The following is a 17549-nucleotide window of genomic DNA, read 5'->3' as shown; positions in this document are numbered from 1 at the left end:
ATTTAGACACTTGTTACCCTATATATTGTATATTTTTTAATAAATAAAATCTTATAAAGATTCTCTAAGCTAATAAAAGATCATAACCACTTCCGAAAGTTGAAGTGAATTTAATGTCTCTTGCTTTAAAAAAAAGTAGCTAATTAAAGTATATGAAAATCTCAGAAAATGAATGTCACAAAATTGAATGATGAAATATAAATTCTTGCTGTAAACTAAGGAAAAAAAGAAGCTTTGAGATGTTACAGAAACTCTCCTTAGTTGGCAGATTATTAGAGTGTGGAGCAGACTACCAAAGAAAGCAAATAAATCTTTAACTTTGAGCACACTGAAAATGATTTAATCTTCCAATTGTATGGTTAACAACCTTTACACATTAGCTGTGTGAGGGGAAAGATCATTAAGCACCATATGGGCTCTTTCTATTGAAAAGCATAATTTTAACAGTGATTGGTGGAAAGAAATTAAGATTTTTATTTTAAACCACAATTTTTTTTCTTTTTTCAAAGATACTTAAACTACTAAATGAGCTATACCTGTTGTTATTATAATAAAGACAATTGCAGAGTCAAGCCAGGCTGTAGAACTTCCAAAGTATCCTGGTTAGTAAAATGTGAGCTGTCTGCAGTCATCAATAGTTCAGAGGAAAGAAGCATCTTAGAGCTACAGCAATTTATGATGACAGTAAAGGTCAGCTTCTCTTACCTGTATTTGGCAATTTCGACCACGGTGCTGTTCTCTTTTCTTGGGACACTTACAACTACAACAGCACAAATTGCTGGCCATACCTTCTTATATACTTGCAAATGGGAAAATAACACAATAGAAAATATTTCAGTAATCCATTGCACTAATATGATGTATTCAAATGCTATTATCAAATGAAAACAAATTCTCTAAAAGCCTTTAAGAAGAGTGTCTATCTATAGTTTCCAGTATGGGGAGGAAGAAACTTTCCTCTATCCTCAAGTTTCTTTCATCTAATATAATAACTAGATCTAGATCTGCAAGGAGGCAGATTACCAAGACAGAATGACCAAATTTAATTACATAGGTACATAGGGGAAACCCTCATATATGAGGGAGTCAGAGACAGAAAGGGAAATTGAGGTCTAGAAGACATTTTGAGCTAGGGATGAGGTCAGGCACCTGTGGCTTCAGAGAGGAGGAAGGTCATTGCAGGATGTTGAGGAAAGCAGATACTCTGTAATTAGGTTTGTGCCCTGCCCTATAGGTAGGTCATAAAGAGTCACTTAATAAATGATAACTCTTATTATGAACAAGGCCCCTAATTAAAATTCTTTGAGATAGTTAGGGGGTGGGGGCAGAAGTTTCTCTTAAGTCTTCAGGGTCTCAGTTGTCTTTATCTAAAAAATAATCCACATGCCCCAGAGGCACATCTAGGGGTAATTCATTATGAACCCATATACCATTTATCAAGAATATCAGTTTTTAAAAAAGGAAATGTAAACAATGGAACTTCTAGTTTGGAGGTTTTGCATCAAATCCATAGGTATGGTGAGGCATACACTAACTCTGAACACTGAAGCTGAGTTCCCAGCACACCTAAGGCTGTGTGTTTTGTACCAGTTGCTTTTTCAACAACAACAACAACAAAAGGCCATTACTGTAAAGCAATTTTTTCACATACAAGATAAAGATGTCCCACAAATTTGGATTCACCAGTGTGAGGTTGTAATGGGAAAGCCAGGTGGTTATTTATGTACTTTCCATTCTGTTTTGGTGGGTCACAATGACCAGCAGCCATTCTTTAACTTCAGATACGTCATACATGCACACACACCCAAACCCACTCATATACACATTCACACACATACATACATGTACCCACATCCCCACACACATGCACCATTTTATAAATGGGGATTAATCACAATATCAACATAGCATTTAACCATGGCTATTCATTGACAGCCTCTTGACAACTTACTTAAATTCTGAGAGGTAAATCTTGCATTTCTAATATGTGAAGCCACAAGGACAATTTTTAGGCCTTTAAATGTATTATTGTCATTATATAGAAGAATGCTTAAAATCTATTTTGACCCAAGTCAAATTAGTTAAATTTTGACTTCTTTCAACCTAAAACCCAAGTTAATAACAACTTTATAGTATTGTAACTTTAAATATGGTAGACTGGTTAAATTTGCATCCTAATCTTTGTATTACTCTTAAATGTTTAAAATTTAAACGAGCGTCCTTTTAGGAAGTTCAAAATGTTCTGGCCTCTCCCATCCCCTGAAACAAACAATTCTTTCTGATTCAACTTTTCAAGAAATATGGATATAATTTTTCAGGATTCAGCTCTTCTACAGATGGTGATTCTGTTTTGTTTAGTCACTGTAGAGTTGATGAGTGAATACAGAACAGTAAGAAGAAATTTACATTTGCAGGAAGTCCACTCAGGAAATCATCAGAATAATGTCTTTGGATTCTCATGAACTAACACTTGCTTTGAAAACTGGTAAATGGAGGGAAAAAATCAAGCAGCTATTCTGCCTTTCTGTCTCATCTAAACTGTACTACTGAGTAAGAAAAGGAAAAGTTTCTCTTTATAGAAACAAATAATAAATGAAGAAGAATTAATTGAATGTCATCATTTTGCTAGCCTAGTCAGCAATCAATTTAGACATTTAGGATACAGCTGGAAAAGTTGCAGCTGGACCACAGGTATCTTTGATTTAAGAGCCAGCCATCAATAATGCAGTCTTGGAGAATTATTCAATGTCCTACAGGCTTAGTCCCCTAGTATGTAAAATTAAGTAAAATCTACTTTACATAGTAATAATATAAATTAGAAAAATGCTTACTTTAATGCCTGGTACATCACAAATTTTCAATAAACATGTTGGTACAGAGGAAAGTAGGTAACTAATAGCACTTTGAGCATTAGAAGTGTTCTAGTAAAGTGGGGTACAAATATGAGGGCACAAAGGGATTGTGGGGTGAAGAAAGAAAGCAGCCAAGGTCCTGCATTGTGGGCCCATGGGGGCAGAAAATGAAGTGTGGTATGAATACAAGAATTAGAGTCAGAGAGATGGGGAGCAGGAATTGAGTAGAATGTCTTGGTGGCTAAGGTGTCATAGACATTTCAGTTCCAAGATGTATCTAGACCCAGATGTGATGCTTGGAAAAGCTGCAAATATGCATGGTGGTAAAACTACAAAAAAGTGTTCTGGAGTCCTTGCACTAGGTACCCAGCACTGTGCAGATGCTAACATCCTCCATTGTGGTCACTGGCATGAGGGGTTCAGTAGATCTAAAGTATGTGTACAATCACTTATGGTCCGATGAACCCTTTTCATTTTGTAACTTAATTGGTTGTATTGACCTTGATTGTACTCTGGGTACTGTTTACATTCCTCAGAGGTTGTCTAACTTTAGTGTCCACAAAAATAACCAGGGAACCTCTTAATCAATTCAGATTATGTGCTTGAGTTCTAGGGACTCTGCATTTTTATACGAATCACAATAGCCTTGTAGTTCTAACCAGGCACCATCTGTGCCAGACTTTGAGGAGCACTTTCTTTGGGTGTGACCAGTTGAAGACAGGTTATGATTCTGATCTCTGTGATCAAGGGAAACACCATCCATACACCTTAGATGTTCTGGATGTGATTAATCCAGACAACAACAACAAACGACCATTATTGTAAAGCAATTTGGCCTCAGTCTAATTGCTGAGCACTCTAGCGCTCAGCTGATACATGGCTGGTATGAATGTTGAACTTCTGGATATAACAGATTTGGCAGCATTGGTGAATTTTGATTTTGTCATCTACAATCTTGTTTTAATTCTACAGTAGATTTTACATGATATGACATAGAGAAAAGTGGGATATCTTAAAGTATTTAAATAACAAATATTTCTCATTTTGGAAAGAAAAATCATTATGTAACATTTATACCACAGCCCATTCATGGTTCATTATCATCCTCTTCCTTCTTTTTCTTTAGATTAGGATTTTAAATAATTAAGTTACTTGCCTTTGATTATTCAGGAGACATATATATCCTGGGTCCAAATGCTCGTCTTTCTGAAAGGTCATGCCGATTACCAGACTGTATATAAAGACATGCTTTTCAGAATTATTTATCTTTAAATGGCAACTTCTTTTATTTGGTTTTTGGGTTACAGCCAGAATTAGTATCACTGTATAACATAAACTCCCACTTTGGCATCTGTGTATACGGAGCAGAGTTCATTGTGCAGAGCTGCCTCGATTGTACCTTGCAGAAAGGTGTGACATCATTGGGATATTTGTTTCATTCTGGCTGTTTAGTCATTAATATAAATCCCACAGTTGTGATTTAAGAGTTGCCTTCAAGAAATTGAAACACTGTAATTTGAATCCCCTCACATGTTATTTGAACACTTCTACATGCCTTCGGTTCATTCTGTCAGCATAGCTGAACACCCCAGGAATCCTCAGCACCAATGTACTAATGAATTGTGCCTGCTGCCCAGACAGGATACTATATGCCATATCAAATTTCAGAAGTGAATTATTCATCCAACATAAGTCTGTACTAATAATCAGTGATTTATTTTCAGGCAAATTGCTGGCTATTTATTAGCATGGCATATTCTGAAAAAAAATTTCGGAAGATTAAGTAATAGTAAAACATTTACAGTGAGAGGTTTCTGATGGGTTTCTGGACAAAGTGCAACAGCTTCAAGTTCAGAAACAAAATAATAAATTATTTAGAGAGGTGTTTAAAGAGAGGAAAGTGATCAGTATTATTTTTCATTTGGAAAGGATGAAATGAGTTTCAGAGCACTGAGTTGGGTGTTTTTTGAGCTTCATTCAGTGGAGATTTTTATGTGATAAAGGAAGAAAGAGGAGAGGCAATTGATTAGTATCTAGTTCTAATTAGTGGTTTTGAAATTCTGTCACTAGTTTCTTTCTAAATATCTGCCCATGGTTTGTATTCATTTCCTGATTCTACCAATACTAATATCAATATCAACATCAAATATTAAAAACTGCAGCTAAAAGTGGAAATTTCTGGCAAATGTGTATTTAGCTTTTCTGCACAGTGTAAATATTTAATTAAAGTAAAATGTGGTACATCTAGACAATGTAACATTATTTGGTGCTAAAATGTATGAGCTTTCAAACTATGAAAAGATATGAAGAAACTCAAATGCATATTGCTAAGTGAAAGAAGACAGTCTGAAAGGTCTGTGTACTGTATGATCACAGCTAAATGACATTCTGGACTAGAAGAAACCATGGAAACAGTAAAAAAATCAGTGATTGCCAGGGGTTGGGGAGAGATTAATAATAAATGGAACAAAGATGATTTTTAGGGCAGTGAAAACTTACTATTATGATACTATAATGATGGACACAGATTATTAGACTTTTGTGTAAACCCACAAACTATATACATGAAGAGTGAACACCAAGGTAAACCGTGTACTTCAAGTGATTATGATTTGTTAATACAGGTTCCTCTTTGGTTAAAAAAAAAAACTACCGCCTGGGGAAGCTGTGTATATTTAAGGTCAGGGGATATATTTCTTAATCCTCCTCTCAATTTTGTTGTAAACCTAAAACTTCTCTAAAAAACTAATGTCTTGCTAGATTAAATAGATGATAGATAGATGATAGGTAGATAGATGATGATAGATAGATAGATAATTCTTTTTAAAAAATGAATTTTTTCATTCCTAAGAAACAGTGTTTCATTGCAATTTACCAGAGTATATTATTGAATCTACTAAAAATGAAAGAATTTACAACAGAATTAAATTATGATGTAAAAAATGATGGTGATCATCATTAAGTATTTCAGTCTTTCCTTAGTTTCCAATACTTTGTTAGGATGGATGCTTTTCATTATATGAACAGTTTTGTTAAGTCAGTTTTTCCATATTCCCTGCCACATTAATAATGCGGGTGCTAAGTATATTCACCAAGACGGCACAGCATTTGTGGCAGATGTCTAATCAAGCCAGAGCCAAGTCAAAACCCTGGGAATACCTCAATGAAAGTGTATTAAACCTGTAACCCCAGGCAGTCCATAAAGTCAACTTCTGTTGGAGATCACTAAGGTTTCTCATGAAGCAGACACCAGAGAAATAATTTCATGCAATCTTTTCAGCATGTCCCTATTCTAAAATCCCAGGAGGGAACTTCTTTAATGTAAATGGAAGGCTTTGTCCTGGCTTGTGTGACTCAGTGGATTTAATGCCAGTTTGCAAACCAAGTGGTCACTGGTTTGATTTCCAGTCAGGCCACATGCCTGGGTTGTGGGCCAGGTCATGAGCAGAGGGCACGTGAGAGGCAACTACACATTGATACTTCTCTCCCTTTCTCCCTCCTTTCCCCTCTGTCTAAAAATTAACAAAATCTTTTTTTAAAAAGAAGCAAAACAAGAAGCTTTAAGGTAGGACTCAAATCACAACTTTCCCCATTGACCTTTAGGTGATCTCATTAGTTTTAGGAAATTTGTTTAAACCATTGTCAGTTATATGATGTTTTACAGTCAGGGAGTTTCTCTTGTTGATTCTGCAAATGAAGAAATTATATGTATTGTTCTCATGCATATTATACATGCAAGAACATTTAGTTCTTGAAAGATAATATATTTTACATGTGCATATCACAGCATGAAGTTAAATGATTGACATATTAAAAAAATTAGAGAGAGGATGGAGAGATTTTCAATCTCTTCAAAATATAAAAGAAATTTATCTTGTAGTCTCTACTATGTTGCATGTAAAGAAATACAATTCAGAACAGTAAACTCTGAAATACTGATAAAGCTGGTCAGAATGTATAGGAGAGGAACATTGGCAAATTTAATAACCTGGAACAAGTCAACCTATTGAGTTTTCACTTTCCTATTTTGGGTTCAATAACTAAGTCCCATGGCGTAAACTTTCTACTATTCCATAGCTTAACATTATATATTTCCTTTTCTAGAGAAATACTATTTTTCTTTACAAATCACCAAAAAATCTTGAATTGAGGATGATAAATACATGTTATATGCATATCAGAAGAGGGTCAAAGTTTCATTAAAGTAACAAGAAAGAGGAAAAAAGTTCATATTTTCTCAATGACCAAAGGAATAAAATCAAAGTATGTAAACTTCATTTTCTCATGGGAGGTTGTATATTACCTCACACATTAACATATGAAATGTGAACCTTGCATATAACAAAGTCTTAAGGAACATCCAATTATTTTTATTAAATTTTGAATGTGTAAATTAAAAACATTATTTTTCCTTATCTGTAGATTTTTATCATTACAGCTGAATCTGAAAATGTTTCAGCTAAATTGTGGTCAAACTAAGTTTTTTAAGAAATCAAGTTTACTCTGGCAACTTCAGCAGAACTGTTATAAGATATATGTACTACTTTACTGTGCACATTCATTATTATTATTGCACTTTGATTCACATACATTCTTGACCAAGCTCACTCTTGGGTCCAGTCTTTATGTTGATAGAATGTGTAGATGAAGAATATCTGGGTGTGTAGTGAGAAGGAACTGGGCGGGCTTATAATGGGACCCTCCCACCCCAGCTAGTGGATGGCTTTTTCATCACATGGAAGGAATATCTAGGAAGTTGGAAAAATTTTCACCAGAAATAGGCTCTTTCCCTAGTGGACTCTCTCTCCTTCATCTCTCTGGTAAGAGCATCTGTAGAGACAGAAAGCCACTGTACCTGTAGCTCCCAGGGACTCTGAACTGTCAACTAGACCATACTTCACCTTTAAGGCTTTGTTAAAATTTCATTTATTTTTTTCTTAACTACTTCAATGGATGTACATGTTATTACTTTGGAGGTACATGTTACTATTCTTTGGAATTCAGTTCCCATGAGGTCTGATATCTCAAATAGGCTTAAAAATTATGATTTTGTAGATTATCTGGACTAGTTTAATTATTAGAAGGAGACACCATTCCCTTGAAGCTTTTTATAATGTAAGTAAACACCAAACAGACACATATCTAGTAATTTTTGTTTGCACGCTGGACATTGTGTGATACATAGCAGAGATTCTAGTTTCTGTATTGAGTTTTGCTCTGGTTTCAGTTAAATTACTACAGGATCATCTTGAGCTTATGGGCTGTGTTTCATGCTTTCTTGGATATTTGGTGAAACTTGAGGTATTTTCAAGACCTTCTAACTTGTTAGAGTTTCTAACAGCAATAGTTTCACCTGTGGAGGCAGCAAAATGAACACTGATCTCCTGTTACCCTTCAAGTGATTGCTTCCTGCTAGGTTTTTTGGAATCTGTTTGTATGTTTTTCAGGAGTCAAGCAAAGATTTAAAAAGAGTAAATAAGCAGATTATGAGGTTCTTCCCCGAAGACTCCCTTTTTGTCATATTTGTCCCTTGATTTCTATCTTGTGGCAGCCCTGAACTTTATCCTTTGACACTTCAAGCCAATAAGAATGCATCTGTCTGCTTGGCATTCAAGCCATCCTACTGAATGTTCTACAGTGGGTCCTCAGAGTAAAATCCTGATGCATATGAATATCACCTAGTGAGAGGGAAATTCTTTTTTTTTAAGAGAATTCTTCCAGTTATTGCCTGATTGGGAATTAATTAGGGACTTTCCAGTAGTTGCTTTTATATTTTGTCCAGAGTCCATAGTTTATAGTAGTACCTTGGAACACATCATTAATTCATTCTGGAACTCATGAGGAGTGCCGAAGCTGACAAGTAGTGAACAATGAAGCCTTTTTTCTTGTGGGGCAACAGTGTGACTCATATGAGTTCTAGCAAGTGGAATGAATTCCAAGCAAGTGCTGAGCGCTGAAACATTTTATATCATCAAAATTTGACAGGATTTAATGAGTTCTGAAGCTGGTTTGTACCAACATATGACTGTATTTACATATGGGGTGATGGCATACTCAATTCTGTTATGACCATACTAAAAACTCATCGGAGTTTCTTTATTTTTAAAGTGGAAATATAAAAATAATCCCTAATTTTTATGATAATTCAACGGTATTAAATTTGACAAAACCATGCATGTACACACATAGTCCTTCAAAAAATATCTAGCACATAGTGATATATCACTACATATTAGTTTTTATTATAATCATGTCTTAGGTATCTATTATAATATGTGAACTCTGACTGACTGCTTCGTGTCTTGATTGCATTTGGTTTCTCCCATAACATGGAAATGTGATCTTAAGCAAATATTCAGGTTATTCAAAGAGGAAAACATTTTTTAACTTATATCATCTGGATACTTATTGCTGATTTAGCAAAAATTAATTGAAATTTTGTTATGTCCTATAACAATGTTTGAAATAAGGTAGATAAATACTGATATTCCAAAATATATCAGGTTTGACCATTCATATTTTTATGTGGAAACAGAAACTTAATAAATCATTCACAAGTAAGTATAGTGAAATACAAAGTATCCAAAATTTCTATTGAATCATATTTTTGCTACAATTGATACATTGTGGTTATCTGACACTATAAAAGTTTTAACTGTCACATCTAGTGATGCTGCTTTATTTTGTGTAACTTAACAAGGCCATGTGATAGTCTTCTATAATGTAAATCAGGGAAACTAAATACCACCATCTTATATAGCAAGATTTACTATTTGTACATATAGGAAGATTTAGGTTTTAAAAATAGATATGATATAGTATGACAAATCAAGACCGTAAAGCAAGAAAAAATTTTCAGAAATCAGTCAGTCATAGATAAAAACCATTCACATAAAATATCACTGTTTCTCTTTTGAACTTTGAAAGGCATTTTTATACACACAGCAACATGACAACATGAAGATGTTTAATGTCCATATTGATTCTCTAATATCTGCCCTGGGATTTCCTGCATTAAATTAGCCTTTCATGAATAAAAAGATTTAGAGTTGGCTAATATACTATCAAATATATAATACAATACAAATATTTACTTATTGTCCACATCTTTTTCAGGGGGATATGCTGAGCTATATGTGAACTTATTACCATTGACAAGTAGCCCCCCAAAATGTATTCACTGTAAACCTGAATATATAGGAATTATTTCTCTTATAGTGGCCTTTATTTTCTCAAAAATTTTAATTTAGTGACTAAAAATAGATCAGTGAGGGGTTTGGAATAATCTTTTCTTTTTTCCCTAAGTTTCAATTTTTAATTTTTTCTTATTGTTGTTCAAGTACAGTTGTCTCCATTTTCCTGCCAACACACTCTCCCATACCAAACACCCCCAGCTCCCACCATAAATCCTTTCCCCTTAGGTTTTTTCCATGAGTCCTTTATACATGTTCCTTGATGGCCCTTCCCCCTCTTACCCGTGTTATGCCTCTCTCTCCTGCCCTCTGATTACTGTCAGTTTGTTCTTTATTTCAATGTCTCTGGTTATATTATATATGTTGTTTGTTTATTTTGTTGATTAGGAATATTCTTTTACTCATAACAAGAAGTCTTTATCCTAGAGAGCACCTAGGGGGAAAATAGCTATTGCCACTTTACTTTCAAATAAAAATAAAACAACACACAATTCATGACTGAGAACCTTGAAGGCTACTTTAAGTTCTCCCCATCATCCCTGCTGCCATAACATTTATTTATTTCTAGAATCAGCCTAAACAAAATTAAATTTCAGTTTCTCATGGTCAGTTCAATATATTTCAATTACATGATCCATTTGTTTTTAAAGATGTATGCCATGGTTGTAAACTATAATCTGCACAGTAATATTCCATAAATAATAGTACCTGCAAGCACAGGGCACATAGAACAAAACAAGACTGATTTTCATAGTTTTCATAGGAGGTGGAAATATGACACCACATTCATCCTTTTATATGTTGACCACTTACAAAACCTGAGAATTTTAGGTAGGTGCTTTTCTATTCCTCTCAAAACATATTTAGCTCAATTTTTCTACAGGAGGTCAAAGGAACCATGACGTGAAACTGTCTTCTGATTTAACTGAAAGGAACACTGAACTCAAGAATCAAATTGTGGACACTCTTCCCAGTATATAAATAACATGTCATATTCCATGATCCAGGCAAAATCAATGTCCTAGATTTAGAGCCCAAGGCAAGCAATTTTTCCACTTTTTATAATACTAAAGAATTTAAAATTAAAATAATAAATCATACATTGTATCTTAGAATTAACACATGCTTTGATATCCGACTATTTTAGGGGAATCAGAACCAAGAAATACTAATACAGTGAAGTTTTACTAAAGTGTTGAGAGCATTTTATTTAAATAAGTAGAGACCTCTCCTTCACTCACAGAGGCTTCATCACATCTTCAGGGAAGATGTAAACGACTCCCCTGTTAAAGCAGTGACTCACTCTCAAATGGTAGATCTAGGCATTCCTAAACTATACACTCAGAGACAAGGAGCTGGACAATGTGGCTCTTTTCATCAATATTAGAGATATTATCATGACAGCTCTTTTAATATGGATTTTGAATTTATATCTTAGATTTTTCCATTTGAAGATCCATAATAGAACGGAAATACACTATTAGTATTAATAATTTGCATTTTCATATTTAGCTTGGTTTCAAAAAGTCTCAAGCAAAAGACCTGAATAGGTATTTTTTCAAAGATGACATACAAATGGACAATAGGTACATGAAAAGGTACTTAATATCCCTAATTGGGGGGAAATGCAAATCAAAACCCAATGAGATATCACCTCATAACTGTAAGAATGACTATCATCAAAATTATAATAGATAGAGCAAGGATGTAGAGAAAAAGGGAACCCTCATGCATTGTTGATAGGAATGCAGATTGGTACAAACACTATGGAAAAAAATGTGAAGGTTTTTTTCAAAAACTTAAAAGGTAAAACTATCATATGTCCCAGCAATTCCACTTTTGGGTACACATCTAAAAGAAACGAAATCATTATCACAAAGAGAAATTTGTACTCCCATGTTAATTTCAGCATTATTCACAATAGCCAAAGTAGAGAAACAACCTACATGTCAACAGATGCATAAATGGACAAAGAAAATATGATGCATGCACTATGAAATATTAGCCTTAAAAAGAGGAAAATCCTGACATTTGCAACATGAATGAAACTGCGGGGCACTATGCTGAGTGATATAAGCCAGTCAGAGAAAAACAAGTACCTTAAGCCATCACTTACATGTGGAATCTTGAAAAAAAAAAAAGTCAAAGTCCTAGAAACAGAGTGAAAAAAGTGGTTTCCTGGAGCTAAGGAGTTGGGAAACTAAAGGAGTTAGAACCTGGAGACAGATTAAAGTTTAAAGAGTACAGGCTTTCACTTATAAACAGATATTATCTGAGGATCTGATATATAATGGGGTCACTGATGTTGATAAAACTATTATATAATGGAAATTTGTGACTAGAATAGAAATTAAGTGTTCTCAAAGAAAGAAAATATGTTTTCAAAATATAATTCTTTTATACACATATACACAGAGTTTTGCCATTTTAGGTCAAAAAGGGTATAATAATAAGATCATAAACATGGTGGTTATTTATCTTGCGACATTCCATAAACCAGAATGGAAGGTCTATTGCATGAATCTCCCAGAGAATGGAAATCATGGTGTGTCTCCAAATTTCTTTTTAAAGGACCTATTGGAACTTGGGTTTTTTTTCAGGGAAAGAAACATATTTCCAAATATCACAAAATAACATGCCATCACAGAAATATTTGACAAATGTGTTTGTCAAATATTAAAATATTAGTAGGTAAAAAGAGAAAGGAAAGTATATTGCTATTAACATAATACCTTAACTACTCTATTTCATTAACCCTCTTGGGTGTGAGAAAAACAACACTTTCATTATAAAATATTTAAACAAACAAGGAAAATGAATCTTACAGAAAAGCAAAGTGCATAGTTTTGGAAAGTTTTGGCAGAACATTGTCAGATACAGAAAGTGAGAAAGATAAGGAGAAAGGAAGATAAAACTTAATGATATATATTAAAAAATATATATTTATTGTTATAAATAATGTATAAAACTTGTTTAACAATTCATTACCTAGTTTTCTTTTGTTACATCTAGTTTTCTAGATTGTCATTTTTCCCCTATAGAGTTGATATGTTTGAATATTTTGAATATGTACTCTGTCCTGCTGAGCAACAAACTCACTTTATAGTCACTATTGTCAACACTAAAGATTATTGCATTTATTCTTCTTAACACTTAAAAATAATCTACCAGTCATATGCATTTATTAAAACCTCCATATTTTGACAAATATGCAGTTCTACAAAACCTCACTAGACAAAGGAGAAACAAGAAACCAAGAGAGCTTATCTTTCTGGTTCAAAAACACACAACACACAGCAGACTCTAGTTCCACCTATGAGTCCCGTTGAACAAGCCGACGTTAAGCCATGGTTTGACACTTCCTCTGTGTTTCCCAGGTTGCCCACCTAACCTTCAGGCTGTTAAGACTGTTACTTATTTTCAGTTCTCTGTATAAAGACACTGATCTTCTTCCCCAAATCAGCATGTTGTTTCACAACAGAAACTTCAAACACACAAAAAAGCATCTGTATCTGCCCTGTACCCTTGTTAATTGCAGAAAATTGGATTAAAGCATTAAATAATATCTTCATTGTTAATAGGTTATTTTTTTAGTAGGAATAATACGAAGACAATGATTTTATAAAGAAAATGTAATTCTACTCATTAAAAGTATAACATCACTAACAAAATTATTAGTCGATGTATTTATTGGCTCCCAATCAGCATCACAAATAGGTGCTAAAATTTTAAATGTGACTGTTTCTAATTGTTTATTGATAAATGATTCAGACAGTTAAGTACCTGCTATGCACTGGGAATTGTACTTGATACTGAATTGATGACAAATAAACTAGCTTTGGGGCTTCCACTCATGGAAGTTATGGTCCAGAGGGTAGATAAGAGTAATCAATTACAAAAGAACCATTAGTAAGAGACATTTGCCTAATTGTTATTGTTACTGTAGACACTCAGTCCAAGCATTGGGGAGTCTCCCTCATTGACCAAGATGGAGGTAGGGGAGGTACTTAAACTGACTTAAACTGTGTCACAAGCTAGAAAGATTAATAGATAAGACCTCTTGAACACACTGAGAGCTAGAAAAATTATAGGATAAGGAAAAAAAATCTTCCCTTCCCTATCCCTTTAAAAATTGTGAGCTTGAGCAGGAAACAAGATTGTCTTCGAGAAAGGAGTTCACCATTCTCCCAGGTCATATGGCATCTGAATAAAACCATTTTCCTTTTGTATCAGTGCCTGCCTCATGAATGTGGCTTTTATTGCAGCAGGTAGCCAAACCTCCATTTTTTTTTTTTTTTTTTTTGGTTACCATCTTTGGCACACTTTTGGCACAGTCAGTGTAAGTACCTTCTCTGCCACTTTGGTAAGTCCTGAAGAACCCAGGCTGCAGTTCTAGCTGCCTGTGCCAAAAGATCTTGCATCAGGTGCCAAGACCTTTTCTTGGGGAGTTTCCTTGCACTCTTTCTCAAGGCGTGAGCTACCTGAAAATTCTAGCTGATGAAGGAAATGGGTTTCTGGGGAATATATGGACTCCAAGTCAAACTGATATGCATGAGAGGTGCATTTCTGTGCCACTTGGGCTTTGTGAGACTTGCCTCCAGTTAGGACCATTTGCCGTACTGGTTGGTAGGCTATCCCTGCAACTTAAACTTTGTGCCATTTGGGTCTGGTTAAGGCCACTTGCAGTATCAGTTGTCAGGAGATAGGACGCTAGGACTTGCTTGTGCGCCATTGATTTAGAATAATGGAATTATGTATCCAAGTTTTGTTTATATGTTTCTACTTTGTCTGAGGTCTTGCTATGGTTATGATTTTGTGTTTGCATTTTTGTGCCATCAGGGGTTGTTCTGTTGTGGTTTTTGAAGTGAGCTCATTGGGCCAAATATTAGAAGATTGGTCTATATACAGTTATGATCCAATAACTAAGGAAGAATTGATTTCTATTATAACTGTGCTTGGCCAATGTATACTTTAGACTTGAAGAAAAATGGTCCTTAAATGTTTCCCTAAATTACTACACCATCCTACAATTAGAATTATTTTGCCAACAATCAGGGAAATGGGGTAAAGCCTTATATACAAGCATTTAGGTCTTTACACAATAAGTATTCAGCAAAGAAAGGGAACAACCTAATGATACAGAGAAGGAAATTGGCTTTAAAACCCCTCCCTGTCAGTAGGACACGGGAAGAAAAAGTAAATGAGGAAATGAGTCTCTTTAATGTCCTGAATCCAGGTAACCCAAGATTTGCAGCAGGAAGATTTCCCATGCCACCAGCCCTACTTCTAGATACTCCTGAAATAGAGCTTAGAGGGGTGACAGCCACACCAATGTATGATGAAAAAAAGGTCCCCATCTCAAGACCTGACAGGGCACCCAATTTGTCCAGGGCATTCTTATTTGGAATAGGATGATTCCCTCTGAGGTAATACCTTATAGGTGGAATAAATCAGGGAGCCCACCTCTATGGCTACTATTAGGACCATACTCCATTTCCACTTCAGATTTACTGAATTGAAAGAATTCTAACCCTCATATAGGGTGGATCCTCAAAAAATGGTGGATTTTATCACCTTTATTTTTGCCACTCATCATCCAAACTGGGAAGATGTACATATAGGCTCTCCTTAATATCCTGTTAATGTCAGAAAAATGGCAACTAGTTATAAATTAAAGCTAATGAAGAAGATCATTGCATCCATTAGGAAACTCCCGATGGGACACCCAACCCAGCTGGAGACATTCCCTTGACAGAGCCCAATGGGGGCCTGAATAGCAGAGACCTAGCCTTTCTAGAACATCACAAAAAATGCTTATTGGAAGAGCTTAAGAAAAGGGTGCATAAGCAAGAGAGCCTGAATATGATATATGCCATTCAACAGAAAACAAATGGAGATCCTTTTGAATTTTTAGAAAGAATCTATTGGGCCTATCAAAACACATTGATGCTGATCCACAGGTGCCAGAAAATGGCTTGAAGATAAAAAATGAATTTTACTGAACAAAGTGCCCCAGGCATCAGAAGGAAGCTCCAGTGCTTAGGCAGGGCATTGAAAATGAATCTTTGTGCTGGTGGACATAACCTTTAAAGTTTAGCATTTCAAATACCATATGATCTCACCTGTAAGTAGAACCTGACCAAAAAAACAAACAAGCAAGGAAAATATAACCAGAAACATTGAAAGAAAGAAAGGAACCAACAGAATCAAGAGGGAAAGAAAGAGGGAGGGGCAGGGAAAGGGAAGGAAAAGGTCAAGTTAAGGAACATGCATAAAGGACCCATGGACAAAACCAAAGTGGGAAAGGATTGAGGAGGGAGGTGGGGGAAGGGGGAAGGGGAACATGGTAGCAGGAAGGTGGAGACAAATTGTATTTGAACAATAAAAAAATAAAAAATATATAAAAATAAATAAAGTTTAGCATGCCCAGGAGACAAAGAAAATAAAATAGGCCACCATTTTTTGTTGTTTTATTTGTTTTTAAGAAACAATGCAGGGAAACCAAATGCAGAGATGGGACCCAAAAAGAAGGAAGAAAGAACCACTAGGGACCAATCAACATGCCTACTGCAAGAAGGAGGGCCAGTAAATAAAAAAAGGCTGGTCAAAACACAAAAGGAAAAATAGAAAGGACAGAAACCTTCCCAAAAAATGTTAGAAGGGAGGGTATTGGCTGATGGCAAGGCACTGGGAAAACATCAAGCCATTTCTTTAAACAATCTAAATGTTGCCTTGCAAACCACCACTACCTTAAACCTGGGCACCCTACTCCCAAACTCAGAGGGAGGCTCAGACCTCCAGCATGATTGTTAAAAAAACAATTGGCAAAGTTTATTCCAGCACACCAGATCTACTGGACCAGCAACTGATGAAACCTGACTGGGAATTATATACAGATGGGAGCAGCTTCATGGAGAATGGCCAATGATGAAACAGGTGCAAGGTAGTCACCATGGACAAGGTAATAGAAGCCCAGATCCTTGCCACAGGAATCCCAGAACAGAAAGGCTGAATTAATAGTCCTCGCCTGAGCCTTAGAATTATCCAAGGGAAAGAACATTAATATTTATCCTGACTCCAAATATACCTTTATTGTAGTCTATGCTTATGGGGCAATATGGAAAAAAAGAAAGAGGGCTCTTAACCTAAGGGAATAAGAATGCAAACGAGATTTAAAAATAGCTAAATGCAGTGAGTCAGCTGGGCCAGATTGCCATAATGCACTACCCAAAACACCAGAAGAACGTTACCAAACAATCCAGGGAAGCCAAATTGCTGATAAAGCAGCCAGACAAGTGAGAACTGCCACTTCTTGGGGCTTCAATTCCCCACCTGGACTGGTCAGAATCTAAACCCATTTACACAGAATGAGGTAAGGAATGCTCCCATGAACTGGGATTGTATGACACTGATCCTAATTCTATATGGAAGATCAATACTAGTGGTATGATATTACTCCCTGAAACCCTAGTATGTACTATCCTCAAACACATACATGAAAGGA

Source organism: Pteronotus mesoamericanus, unplaced genomic scaffold (genome assembly GCF_021234165.1).
Source record: "Pteronotus mesoamericanus isolate MK-2021 breed Mesoamerican mustached bat unplaced genomic scaffold, CSHL_Meso_final scaffold_54, whole genome shotgun sequence".
Taxonomy (NCBI): domain Eukaryota; kingdom Metazoa; phylum Chordata; class Mammalia; order Chiroptera; family Mormoopidae; genus Pteronotus; species Pteronotus mesoamericanus.
This window is presented reverse-complemented; position numbering follows the sequence as displayed.